General features: G+C 47.3%; 1 protein-coding gene and 1 long non-coding RNA gene across 2 annotated transcripts in view; both read left to right on the top strand.

Moving 5' to 3' along the window:
• Positions 1-14,938, top strand: part of LOC121005801 (zinc finger protein 850-like) — a 1,060,224-nt gene that overhangs the window by 1,028,719 nt on the left and 16,567 nt on the right. The window lies entirely within an intron of this gene.
• LOC121004572 lies at positions 671-13,528 on the top strand. Its single transcript, XR_005779771.1, has 3 exons — positions 671-714; positions 798-898; positions 13,496-13,528. It is a non-coding gene; the product is annotated as an uncharacterized LOC121004572 (long non-coding RNA).

Raw genomic sequence — 14,938 nt, 5'->3', positions numbered from 1 at the left:
AGATGGGATTTTAAAGGATTTTCCATCGTCTCATCTTTATTCCATTCAGGTTCCTACAATATAGGATCCTCTCAGTGGAGATCTTCTATATGACATCAATCTCCTGATTGACCCGTCAAGGATGGACAGGGACAGGGACAAGATGGCGGAGAGTATAATAAATCTCACCCTAGAGATCCTCTTCCGGCTTACTGGAGAGGTGAGAGATTCTGATGATGTCACATTACATCATCTCATCTATGTTACTAACAGATGGACATCACTGGAGAGGTGAGGGACTCTGGAAATGTATGAAGTAATAATTTTTACTGTGTCTTTCCATAACCAGGCCTACACCGTAGTGAAGAAGACCTCTAGTGAGCGCTGTCAGGACCCTGTGTCTGAAGGACAGGGAAGAACCCTGAGCCCAATCACGGGGCCTCCACCTCACCTCCTAAAACAGGAGGAAATCAATAGAGAGAAGATCCTAGAATTTACCAATAGGATGATGGAGCTGCTGACTGGAGAGGTGACACTGCTGGGAATGCTGGGACATTATACAGGAACGCTATGAAGGGATCTGGGTGATGACTGTATCATTGTGTTGTCAGGTTCCTATAAGGTGTCAGGATGTCACCATCTATTTCTCCATCGAGGAGTGGGAGTATTTAGAAGGACACAAAGATCTGTACAAGGACGTCATGATGGAGGATCACCGGCCCCTCACATCACCAGGTAATAGACATGACTAAATACACACGTCCTCTCATTATCTGTATGTAAGGAATGAATTCAGTCACTGGATGTGTTTCCTACAGTAAAGGAAGAGAGAAGAACACCAGAGAGATGTCCCAGTCCTCTTCTTCCACATGATGGTTCAGAAGAGCATTACAATGTCAATGTCAAGCAGGATGATCAGGTAGATGGAGATAAGGTCTCATGAAATGTCCCCTATGATCTGTAGAAGGCTGTGAAGATCTTGTCTTCAGTCTTGTTTTATCCACCAGTATTATATGTTTTATCCTTGTATAATGAGAAAGATGGAGATGGCAGGATTACAGCTGACCATAGACATTACATGTTGTCTGGTTCTTCTCACAATTTTCTGCCTATGGAGACTTTTAAGATGTCCTCCTCTGTGAACTGCTGCAGATCTTTTGTGGCTGCACAAGAGTGGCACAGCAGTTTTCTGAGAGGTCCTCGGCCGGGACCATTGAATAATACAAATGGTCAATCATAGTTGTGCCCGGATTGTCAGCTTGAACATGAACATCAGGAGATAAATGCATCATTATCTTCAGGGGTTTTGTAGTCTAGGCAGGGCTCCAGATGGCGACCAAAATGGTCGCCAATGCGACTTAGCATTGCTAAATGGCGACAAGCCTCTCACACACGAGGAACTGACATGGGACGTGCTGCTGTCAGGGCGTGCCATGTTCTTCTCAACAGCACAGGGGAGAAGGAGGCAGTCCCTCTCCCCTGTGCCGCTGCCACCAATGGGCTGATAGCAGGGAGGAAGAGGGGAGGGGCTGTGGCCACTGCACCACCAATGAATATAGTTTATGCTTAATACAAACGCAGTGCCGCACCTGAGGGGTTAATAGCGGCGGATCGCAGCGCACAGTCATAGAGGCTGGGTGCCGGGTATGGGATATGGCCAGCACCCGCAGCGCAGCCTGCGTTTGTATTAAGCATAAACTATATTCATTGGTGGTGCAGTGGCCACAGCCCCTCCCCTCCTCCTCCCTGCTATCAGCCCATTGGTGGCAGCGGCACAGGGGGGAGGGACTGCCTCCTTCTCCCCTGTGCTGTTGAGAAGAACATGGCACCGAACCCCCCCCCTCCCCCCAACCCCAGTATTATAAAGTAGAATCATTGGTGGTGCAGTGTGCCCCCAACCCCCCATCCCCCAAGTATTATCATTAGTGGCAGTTCCGAGCGGAGCCCCAGCAGTGTAAGCATGGGGCTTCGATCGGTTACCATGGCAGCCAGGACGCTATTGAAGCCCTGGCTGCTATAGTCGGCTCCCTGCTGCTGTGTGCACAAAGCACAGGACAGCAGGGAGAGTGTGAAGTCCTATTCACCATAATAGATCTCTATCAGGGTGAATAGGACAAGGGATGAAAGTTCCCAGGTTCTAGCCCCTAAGGGGGAAATAGTTACTAAATAAAAAGTAAAAAACAAACAAACACCAAAATATTAAATTTAAATCACCCCCTTGCCCAATTTTGCATATGTAATTTTTTTTATTGTTTATATATTTTATATCGCCACGCCCAAAAAAGTGCGAACTATTAAAATATTTTAAAATATCTCCTATGCGGTGAACACGGTAACAGAAAAAAAAATATAAAATACGTGCAATTTGCAATTTTTTTTGTCGCCTTGTCCCGACAAAAATTAGGTTAGACTACAAAAAAATTTGGTCCAGACGTTCCATAAAATCTGGAACGCACGCGGCTTTTTTGGTGTTTTATTTTTTTCACGTGGTATCGAGTATCGCAATACTTTTTTATGGTATTGAAATTGAGTCAAATTTTGGTATCGTGACAACCCTAGGTAAGATATGTGTTTTGTTTTTTTTACTATACCGTAATTATATGTATTTAAAATTTGGCGATAAAAAATTTAAATTTGGCTCCTAAATTTTTCAGGTTAGGAGCCAATGGCTCCTTGATATTTATTTTTTGTCTGGAGCCCTGCTAGGGTGACAGTACCAAGATCATACCACGGAGTCCATTCTAGCACATCTAGATACAAGTTGATTAATGGAAAAGCTATGTAGGATTATTTTTATCAGCACATATTCCGTATTTTCTGCTTTATAAGACACACTCCCCCCCCCCCCCCCCCCCAGAAGTGGGGGGGAAATGGCCGCGCATCTTTATAAAGCGAATACAGCAGTATTACATGGCCGGCACATCGGGGTAAGAGCAGCCATCGCATATAAAGTGTATACAGCAGCCCCTAGCAGGGCTGCTTTGCTGAACTAGCAGTAATTACTTACCTCTAAGCAGTACTCGCCATGCACGCAGCGGGCAGGCCTGCAGCGCACATCACTTACCCAGTCACTCTCCGGCCCCGCACATTTCATTAATGATTGGCGAGTACTGCTTACAGATACGTTTAGCAAAGCAGCACTGCTAGGGGCTGCTGTATACACTTTATATGTGATGGCTGCTATGACTAGGGCCCAATGTTATCGGGTCAAATCCCCCCATAACAGAGTCCTCCACAGATCCCCCCCCCCCCCATAACACTGTCCTCCGCAGACCCCCCCATGTCACTGTCCTCCACAGATCCCCCCCATAACACTGTCCTCCGCAGACCCCCCCATGTCACTGTCCTCCACAGACCCCCCTATGTCGCTGTCCTCCGCAGACCCCCCTATGTCGCTGTCCTCCGCAGACCCCCCTATGTCGCTGTCCTCCGCAGACCCCCCTATGTCGCTGTCCTCCGCAGACCCCCCTATGTCGCTGTCCTCCGCAGACCCCCCTATGTCGCTGTCCTCCGCAGACCCCCCCTATGTCGCTGTCCTCCGCAGACCCCCCCTATGTCGCTGTCCTCCGCAGACCCCCCCTATGTCGCTGTCCTCCGCAGACCCCCCTATGTCGCTGTCCTCCGCAGACCCCCCTATGTCGCTGTCCTCCGCAGACCCCCCTATGTCGCTGTCCTCCGCAGACCCCCCTATGTCGCTGTCCTCCGCAGACCCCCCTATGTCGCTGTCCTCCGCAGACCCCCCTATGTCGCTGTCCTCCGCAGACCCCCCTATGTCGCTGTCCTCCGCAGACCCCCCTATGTCGCTGTCCTCCGCAGACCCCCCTATGTCGCTGTCCCCCGCAGATCCCCCTATGTCGCTGTCCTCCGCAGACCCCCCTATGTCGCTGTCCTCCGCAGACCCCCCTATGTCGCTGTCCTCCGCAGACCCCCCTATGTCGCTGTCCTCCGCAGACCCCCCTATGTCGCTGTCCTCCGCAGACCCCCCTATGTCGCTGTCCTCCGCAGACCCCCCTCTGTCGCTGTCCTCCGCAGACCCCCCTCTGTCGCTGTCCTCCGCAGACCCCCCCATGTCGCTGTCCTCCGCAGACCCCCCCCTATAACACTGCCCTCCACAGTGGAGGAGATCTCTCTCCAGACCTAGGTTCTGATAGCAGTGTGTATGTGTGATCTGAACGTACCTACTTCCCCTCTCTCCTTCCCCGGCTTAGGGGTGTAGGAAAGGAGTAAGTGGAGACCTCCGGAGTGGACACTCTCCACTATGTATGACTCCTCACTAAAGCGAGTATTCACTACATTGAGTTCTCCTCCACTATTTTGGGAGAATCCAGTAGGTATCCTGCAGCCAGACCACACAGAGACCACTAGACCTGGGACATATTGGGTAACCTAGATACCTATAGATTCACCCTAAAATACTTGTGGATCAACCCCCCCACCAGAATTTCATGTGCACTTTGAGCCAACACCTCACTCCAATATCCTATCAGGTGATATACGTGATCTGTACACCATTACATAATAGTGACAGAAGGACCCCCATAGTTTGAACCCTATCTACCCCGGAGGTTTTTTTGGTTTTGCGTTTTCGTTTTGCGCTCCCTGCCTTCCCAGAGCCATAACTTTTTTTTATTTGTCTGTTTACATAGCCATATGAGGGCTTGTTTTTTGCAGGAAAAGTTGTACTTTCCAACACCACCATTTAATATTGCATATGATGTAGTGGGAAATGGGGAAAAAAATCCAAATGGGGTAAAATAAAAATAAAAAAGTAAAGCAATTCCACCACAGTTTTTATTGTTTTTTTTTATTTTAAGACGTTCAATGTACAATAAAACTGACCGGTTACTTTTGTTCTACAGGTCAGTACGAATCCGTTGATACCTTTTTTATATGTATAATATTTCTTGCGTTTTGATATTGATAAAATAATTAAAAATTGGGAAAGAAACTGTTATATTTTTTTCGTCGCCATATTTTGACCCCTATAACTTTTTTTAATTATGTGTACGACTGGGTGGGGGCTAATTTTTTGAAAAGCGATCTGAACCTTTCATTGATAACATTCTGGGTTGTGTATGACTTTTTGATCACTTTTTATTAAATGTTTTTGTAGAAAAAGAAGCGACCAAAAACGGCGAATCAGCCATTTTGATGCTTTTTTAAGTTTTGCTGTTTGCCGTATGGGGAATATATTTTTATACTATGGGCGGTTTCGTACATCGTGACACCCATAATGTTTTTCTTAAATTTTTTTAGTTCTTTTATTTTTATTTTGGGAAAAGGGGGGTGATTTGAATAATTTTTTCTTTTTATTTGCAATCATTAGATTGCTATTCTAATAGACCCCAATACACTAGCTTTGGAGTATATGAGAAAATTGCTAGTTTCCTATGGAGCCCTATTACAGGCAAGGGCTCCATAGGAAATGCTATGCAGCAGCCTCCTTTCATTCACAAACACAGGGGCTGCTGCACACAAGCTCCGTCTCCTCCGATCGCACACGGGGGAGCCGGAGCATCACCGGAAGCGCGCGCTTTTGGTTTCCAGTGCGCTCAGATGCCGTGGTCAGTATTGACCACGGCATCTGAGGGATTTAATATCTGCGATCGGCATTACTGCCGGTTGCGGATGTTAGCCGCGGGTGTCTGCTATAAGAAACAGACGGCCACCCGCGGCTATGGCACCTGCTCCGCTCAGGAGCGGGGCGGCATCTTTAAAGAAACGGCCAGCACCGTACTATTACGGTGCTGGTCAGGAAAGGGTTAATGGATGACACTTGTATTTCCTTTTAGCATAAATAGTAAAAGTTATGTTTTATCTCGATAAGGGTGACCCTGTACAGGGACTATTTTCTGGGTTATCAATCCTCTCACTCTGTTTTTGTCAAGACCCCTTCTACCGTGGAGCGCTCGTCCTCGCTGCGGTCACATGGTATACCTGGACTGCTTCAACTGTATCTATACCATGTGACCGCATGGAACTGGAAACATGTGACCATAGCGGGGACGAGCGCTCCACGGTAGAGCCACCGACACCAGTTTAAAATTTGTCTACAGAGTCCTTAGCGATGGAGACTAAATCTATTTGGTACGGGCAGTGGATGACAAGTTCAGGGACTGGACCACATGATCTTTGTGCAGAATTTACGCAGGGAAGAGAACGGAACCAGTGAATGAAGTATATTAGTAGGTTAACATGAACAAACAAACCCTTGAACAAACAGCAGGTGGCATGAAGTACATTAGTAAGATAACATGAATATGAGGCCCTTCCTATAATGTGCAATTGCTCAGCATAGCAGCAGAATGCTATTTGGGTGCTGTGCTGGCAATAAGCCTATGTAGCAACTTGAGGTTTTAAAAAAGAACAGTTATAACTATGCCCTTACACAGTCCATCTGAGTGAAAGAAAAGTTTAATTACTCTATAATTGTGCCTTTGTCTTTAAATTACAGAAAACACACTTGCAATTTTGCTAGTACCGTTTAATAATCTGTGTACAGAACCCCTGACTTTTCATTTATAGGCCTCATAATAACATGTCTGGAAAATGGGAGAGTACAAAACGAAAGACCCATGCCTCCTCCTCCCCGAGTTAGAATGTGGGTGGTAGCAGCGGTATCAGTACCTGCCAGGAGTAGTAGTAGTTGGCCACAGTTCTTCCTGGCTCATTAAAAGTGCTAAATTATTATTGAGGACAAAGAGGATGGGATTGTGGACTGGGGGAAGTATGGGGGGCATTACTATTACTGAAGACACTGTCAGAGGTATTTTTAATACTGGTAACACAACCAGAGCATTATTATTGCTGGGTCCACAATAAGGGGACATTTAACTACTAGGACACCGTAGGGGTGCAGGTTTGTGTAGTGATCAGTGACTGGGTACTACAACCCATTCAAACTTATTATAGGGAGGGGGAACCCTATCCAAAGTTTTTTCTGGGGCCCTTAGAACTCTAGCTAAGCCACATACTATAAAAAAAAGTGATAATCAGGATGATCTAGTTAAGAGATATAATCAGTTCTCACCTCTCCTGTCCTTGTACTATAGATAGAGATAATCGGGATGATCTAGTGGTGATAGATAATCAGTTCTCGCCTCTCCTTTTCTTGTACTATAGACAGTGATAATCGGGATGATCTAGTGGTGATAGATAATCAGTTCTCAGCTCTCCTGTCTTCTCCCCTGTCCCTTATACTATATACAGTATCTTCATGCCTGCAGTCATCCCAAAACTGGTAGACAGAACAGGAAGACAGTATTAAAGGGTTTGTTCAGGAATAACACATGTGTCCTCTACTATGGAAAGAGTCATACGTACCTGCTACCCTCAGCTCTGGTTATGTGTGCCAGCTCCTGTGTGTCCATCTTCCAGTAAATGTTGTTTGCTTCCTCGCCGGTACAGGCATGGTCACCTGCTTCCAGTCATTGGCTGCAGCAGAGCAGTTGATTATGCCCATTCCGAGGAAGTAAACAAGCCATGGACTGAAAGAACTTTGGCTTACTGGTTTCACAGTCCTGGGGCGGCCAGCAAGGACAACAGGTGCACAAACAATGTAATGGTATATACATACAATGTAATGTTAGGGATGGAATATAAGGGCTACTCTCCCTGCATTGCAAACTGCTTGGAATAACAAAGCAATAAGATTAGATTTATACAGGAGACCTGCAGATATTTGGGTCAGATAGCTCCTGCTGTCCGGTCATTTTTGGTCATCATTAGAGTTGAGCGGACACCTGGATGTTCGGGTTCGGCCGAACGTCAAAAAGTTCAAGTTCGGTACCCGATCTTGACCCGAACCCCATTGAAGTCTATGGGGACCCAAACTTTGGAGCACTAAAATGGCTGTAACATTTTCATGGAAAGGGCTAGAGGGCTGCAAATGGCAGCAAAATGTGGTTAAAGGCATGGCAAGTGCTCTGCAAACGAATGTGGATAGGGAACTGACTTTAAATCACATAAAATACGTAAAAATGAAAAATAATAATCTTGATCTAGGAGGACGAGGTCCATATAGAGTAGGAGGTTGAAGAGGCAGTGGATGTGGCGGTGTAGGTGGAAGCGGAGGAGGAGGAGGAGGAAGCCTACACAGTTTTTATTTATTTATTAGGGTACACCCCAAAACATTGGGAAATATAACCTGTGATAACCCCCTATAAGTCGTGCTAAACAAACGTTCAGACAATACACTGGCTGCAGGGCAGGCCAGCACCTCCAAGGCATAAAGGGCAAGCTCAGGCCATGTGCCCAATTTAGAGACCTAGAAGTTGAAAGGGGCAGACCCATCAGTCAGTACGTGTAGGCGTGTGCACACATACTGCCCCACCATGTTGCACGTCCCCGTGATGTTCACGATCCAATTGGATATCTTCTCTATCAACTTTCGATGTTCTTTTCTGTGTCTACCATGGTGATCACGGGTGGCGGGGAATCAGGGTTCCAGGCCGGAGAGGGAGCGTGAGAAAGGGATACTACATCCAAGGGAGGTCAATGGATGAAATTCATTGTGATCGAGCGGAAATGTGGTACAAATTATTGAAGCCAAAGCTTACAACTAAAGGAGGTGGCGCGCGTTAATTAAAGAAGAATTTTTGAAATTTAATTCCCTGTCACCTATGCAGAGCAGGGGTTTAATCACGGCAAAAATGGTCAAATGTCACCCAAGAATGTAACAGACAAATTAGTGATTTTTTTTTACCTGTCTACTAGGTAGAGCAGGGGTATATCACACCCAAAAATCGGTGAATTTCACCCGAAAATGTAACAGACAAATTAGTGAAATGACATAAAATAAAAGCAAATACGTACAAATAAAAAAAAAAAAAATTATATTGATTTATGAGGTGGAGTTCCATATGGAGTAGGAGTTTGAGGAGGCGGTGGACGTAGTGGTGTAGGTGGAAGCGATGGTGGAGGAGGACGAGGTAGCCAACACTGGTTTTTGGTTGTAATTTATTTTTATTTTATTAGGGTACACTCCAAAAGAGTGGTAAATATCCAAAATACAACAATGAGCAATTGCGCTGTAGTATAACAATGGCTGGGTAAGATCGGTATACATGTCTATTCTGCACAAGGTACGGACAAGTACTGTGGGATCCATGCCTGGTTCATTTTAATGAACGTGAGCTTGTCCACATTGGCTGTGGACAGGCGGCTGCGCTTGTCTGTGATGACGCCCCCTGCCGTGCTAAACATACGTTCAGAAAATACACTGGCTGCAGGGCAGGCCAGCACCTCCAAGGCGTAAAGGGCAAGCTCTGGCCATGTGCCCAATTTGGAGACCCAGAAGTTGAAGGGGGCAGACCCGTCATTCAGTTCGTGTAGGCGTGTGCACACATACTGCTCCACCATGTTGCTGAAATGCTGCCTCCTGCTAAAACATTCCATATCAGCTGGTGGTGCTGGTTGATGTGGCGTGCTGACAAAGCTTTTCCACATTTCAGCCATGCTAACCCTGCCTTCTGAGATGCTGGTGGTGCCCCAGCTGCGTTGGCGACCTCCTCTGCCTTCGCCTTCTGCTTCCACTGTGCCCCCGCTGTCAGGTGGGAATGCCACCAGCAGCGCGTCTACCAGCGTGCGCTTGTACTCGCACATCTTACGATCACGCTCCAGTGAGGGAATTAAGGACGGGACATTGTCCTTGTAACGGGGATCCAGCAGGGTGGCCACCCAGTAATCAGCACAAGTTAGAATGTGCGCAACTCGGCAGTCGTTGCGGGGACACTGCAGCATGTAATCGCTCATGTGTGCCAGGCTGCCCAGAGGCAACAAAAAGCTGTCCTCTGTGGAAGGTGTATGTCTGTGTCCTCTGTATATCCCCAGCCACGAACCAGTGATGGCCATGAGCTGGTTTCATTGCCACCCTGCTGTGAACACTGTTCCTCCTCCTCCATCTCCTCCTCCTCATCCCCCACCTCGTTATCCTCCAGAACTGTGCCCTGGCTGGACAATTGTGTACCCTGGGTTTGTGGGTGCAGGAACCCACCCTCTGAGCCACTTGTGAATGACTGGCCAGAAACCCTTGGAAATGATCCCTCTTCCTCCTCCTCCTGTGCCACACCCTCTTCCATCATCGCCAGAAGCGTTTTTTCAAGGAGGCATAGTAGTGGGATAGTAACACTGAGAACGGCGTTATAGACACTGGCCATGTTGGTGGAGTACTCGAAACAGTGCAACAAGGAACACAGGTCTCGCATGGAGGCCCAGTCATTGGTGGTGAAGTGGTGCTGTTCCACAGAGTGACTCACCCGTGCGTGCTGCAGCTGAAACTCCACTATCGCCTGCTGCTGCTCGCACAGTCTGTCCAGCATGTGAAAGGTGGAGTTCCACCTTGTGGGCACGTCGCATATGAGGTGGTGAGCGGGAAGGCCGAAGTTACGCTGCAGCGCTGACAGGCGAGCAACAGCAGGGTGAGAACGCCGAAAGCGCGAACAGACGGCCCGCACTTTCTGCAGCAGCTCTGACATATCGGGGTCATTTTTAAGGAACGTCTGCGCCAGGCAAGGGATGTGCGTCAAACCGGCCAGTCCCAGAGCTGCTACGAGATTTTGCCCATTATTGCACACCACCAGGCCGGGCTTGAGGATCACTGGCACCAGCCACTCATCGGTCTGTTGTTCAAGGCCTGTCCACAGCTCCTGCGCGGTGTGGGGTTTGTCCCCCAAACAGATACATTTTAAAACTGCCTGCTGTCGTTTACCCCTAGATGTGCTAGTGGTGAAGGTGTTATGCTGACCGGATGAGGAAGCGGAGTAGGAGGAGGAAGCAACAGGAGGCAAACTGAAGCGCCCTTCAATCCTCGGTGGTGGAAGGACATGCGCCAAACTGCTTTCCGCCTCAGGCCCAGCCGCCACAGCATTTACCCAGTGTGCTGTTAGGGAGATATAACATCCCTGACCGTGCTTACTGGTCCACGTATCCGTAGTTAGGTGGACCTTACCACAGATGGCGTTGTGCAGTGCACACCTGATTTTGTCCCCCATTTGGTTGTGCAGGAAAGGGATGGCTTGCCTGGAAAAGTAGTGGCGGCTGAGCACGACTTACTGTGGGACAGCCACCGCCATAAGGCTTTTAAAACTCTCCGTCTCCACCAGACGGAATGACAGCATTTCAAAGGCCAGTAATTTTGAAATGCTGGCATTCAGGGCCAGGGATCGCAGGTGGGTACTTCCTCTTTCGCTTCAGTGTTTGGGAGATGGATAGCGAACGCTTCCGTGGGACATTGTGGAGATGCTTGGTGACCCAGGTGTTGGTGTTGCTGGCAGATCCTCTGTTTGTGGGGTGGCAGGTGCCACTGTTACTCCAGAGGTGGATGAAGAGGCTGAGACTGCAGCAGAAGAGGAAGCAGGAGGAGCCAGTGTCTACTCCACTGCAGCTCGTGCTTTGCACTTAGATGCCTGGTCATGCAGGTTGTGGTCAGGTTGAGAACGTTTATGCCTCGCTTCAGGCTCTGATTGCACAGCGTGCAAACCACTCGTGTCTTGTCGTCAGCACATTGTCTGAAGAACTGCCACGCCAGGGAACTCCTTGGAGCTGGCTTTTGTGTGCTCAGGCCCTTGCTGCGTTGGGCAGTAGCAGGCGTACTGTCTAGGGGAGCGGCCGCGCTCCCTTTTCTGCTGTATTGGTGGCTCTGTGCGACCACCGCCTCTTCCTCCGAACTACACAGGTCACTCACATGACCTCGATTCCATGTGGGGTCGAGGACCTCATCGTCCTCTACATCATCTTCCACCCAGTCTTCACCCCTGCCCTCCTTGTCGGTCATCTGCACACTGCAGAAAGCCACAGCAGTTGGCACCTGTGTTTCGTCATCATCCGAGACGTGTTGCGGTGGTCCTCCCATGTACTCATCTTGAAACATAAGTGGTTGGGCATGGGTGCACTCAATCTCTTCCACTTCTTGGGCAGGGCTATGTGGATGGCCCTGGGAAACCCTGCTAGCAGAGTCATCAAAAAGCAGAAGAGACTGCTGCATGACTTGGGGCTCAGACTGCTTGGATGATTTGCAAGGGGGTGAGGTGAAAGACTGATGGACATCGGCTGCAGGTGCTAACTCTGATCTTTCAGCAGGAGACTGGGTGGGAGACAATGTGAAGGAACTGGAGGCACTGTCAGCAACCCAATCTACTATCGCCTGTACTTGTTCTGGCCTCACCATTCGTAGAGCCGCATTAGGCCCGACCAAATAATTCTGCAGGTTCTGTCGCCTACTCGCACCTGAAGAAGGTGTTTCACTTGTGCGTGTAACTGGCACAAATCGACCACGTCCTCTCCCTGCAACAGGAGCTCTACCAGCAGCACCACGACTGGGGCCACGTCCCTTATTCGACGCTCTCCTCATTCTTCTCAAATTTGGGATCTTACCCAAAATGGGTGTTTTTTTTTTTTATAACAGAATAGAACACCAGTATCTAACGCGTGTATTTCACACTGACAGATGCAGAAAAGGCTGCAAATTTAGTATTTTGCCCCAAATGGGTGTTTTTTTAAACCCAGAAAATTATTGAAATATTTCAAGCTTGTATCTCGCACTGACAGATGCAGCCAAGGCCGCAAATTTAGTATTTTGGCCAAAATATATATTATTATTTTTTTTAAACCTAGAATATTATTGCAGTATTTCTAGCTTGTATGTCACACTAACAAATGCAGCATAGGCCCTAGATGTAGGGTATTGCCCAAAATGGGTGTTTTTTTTAAGAACAGAATATCTAACGCTTGTATTTCACACTGACCTTTGCAGCAAGGGCTGTAAAATGTTGTCTTTTGCCCAAAAAGGGTGTTTTATAAAACCCAGAAAATTGCTGCATTTGTAGCTTAAATTGCACACTGACAAATGCATCATAGGCCCCAGATGGAGGGTATTGCCAAAAAGGGGTGCTTTTTTAAACCCAGAAAATTATTGCTGTATTTCAAGCTTCTATTTGACTGTCACAAATGCACATATGCTGTGCTGGTGCAAAGAACTTGCATAAAATGGCTCAGGGCAGGGTAAAAAGATTGTGCACTGCACCCACAAAACAAAATCTAGGTAGATCGCTGAGTTAACAAGCACTTCAGATTAAAGATTCTGTCCTATTCTTTCCTTCACAGCAGCAGCATCCTATCCCTACACTAATCAGAGCAGAGTGACGTGCAGCGCTACGTGACTCCAGCTTATATAGAGACTGGGTCACATGCTGCATTGGCCAATCACAGCCATGCCGTTAGTAGGCATGGCTGTGATGGCTTCTAAGGGCACACAAGTTAAACGCTTGTTAATTGGCTGCTCTGCAGCCTTTCAAAAAGCACCATTAACTCGCCGAACACCGAACCCAAACTTTTACTGAAAAGTTCGGGTTCGGATCCGGGGTCCAAAAATCCTAAAGTTCAGTACGAACCCGAACTTTACAGTTCGGGTTTACTCAACCCTAGTCATCATTCTAATTACTGATCTTTTCAGGTCATATAAAACCTTCTACATGACTTCTCCAACAGTCTGATGACTTCTACAATATTTATTTCACAGCTTGTGAATCCGGGTGAAGATCTGAACAATATTAATCCTACAGAGACATATGTGAGGGGTGATGAGCAGAGTACAGAGGACATTCCTACAGATAACCGCCCAGGTGAGTAGTGACCACTAAGTAAAGTAGAGAAGACTCACAGATTCTACTCCTTCACTGGATGATACCATTTTATGTTACATTTTTAGGTTCTGTCGTCTGTCAGTTTTTTCAGCGTTATAGTCACCGATTCAGCTAAAATTCTGATTAAATATGGATGGAAATGTGACAGCGTTATAGGTGATATACAGTATGTATATGATATATATAGTCCATCCTCAGGAGAGGTCATTAATATCAGATCGGCAGCAGATTCAACTCCTGGCAGCCTTGTCTGTCAGATGTATGGAGAGGACACAGTGCTCTGCGCGCTCTTAGGCCTCTTCCTGGCCATGCAATGTGGCGTTCATCGGTCATATGGCCTAGGCACAGATTAGTTCCATTCAAGTGAAAGGGTCTGAGCTGCAATGCCAAGCACAGCCACTATTCAACAGATGGCGCTGTGCTTGGTAAGCTGTGAGGAGGCTTTGTATTAACTGGACCTCCGGTGAGCACTGAGGCTTCCTCAGACAGCTGATTGGTGGGGGTGCAGGGACCGACCTCTGCTGATCTTATATTGAAGACCTATGCTGAGGAAAATCTTGGAGAACCCCTTTAATGATCTGCAAATGATAAAAAACAGAAACAAAATGTGCAAAACATCTCGCTTTATTCAGTATTGAGTATGAGAGCCACGAGCATAAATACATTCACTTACACGCCTTGGCATCCTACCAATGAGGTTACTAATGATTGTCTGAGGAATGTTCTGCCATGCTGAATGCATTTGGACAAGCAAATCATCAAGATCTGCTGCTGGTACCTCCAGTATCTCACATAAGTCAGTCCACCCCTCATATTTTTGTAAATATTTTATTCTATCTTTTCATGGGACAACCCTGAAGATCTGACACTTTGATACAATGTAAAGTAGTCAGTGTACAGCTTGTATAACGGTGTAAATTTGGTGTGCCCTCAAAATAACTCAACACACAGCCGCTAATGTCTAAACCGCTGGCAACAAACGTGAGTACACCCCTAATTGAGAATGGCCAAATTGTGCCCAAAGTGTAAATATTTTGTGTGGCCACCTTTATTTTCCTGCACTGCCTTAACTCTCTTGGGCATGGAGTTCACTAGAGCTTCACAGGTTGCCACTTGAATCCTCTTCCACTCCTCCATGACGACATACGTCTATTTTGAAAAGACAACCTCTGGATATGGAGCTGAGCACGTGCACTCAGCTTCTTCGGTCGACCATGATGAGGCCTGTTCTGAGTGGAGCCTGTCTTCTTAAACCGCTGTATGGTCTTGGGCCAATGTGCTGCAGCTCAGTTTCAGGGTGTTGGCAATCTTTTTATAGC

The sequence above is a fragment of the Bufo bufo genome, chromosome 6 (assembly GCF_905171765.1).
Source record: "Bufo bufo chromosome 6, aBufBuf1.1, whole genome shotgun sequence".
Lineage (NCBI taxonomy): Eukaryota > Metazoa > Chordata > Amphibia > Anura > Bufonidae > Bufo > Bufo bufo.
Note: the sequence above shows the minus strand (reverse complement) of the source record. Positions and strands in the feature narration are given on the sequence as shown.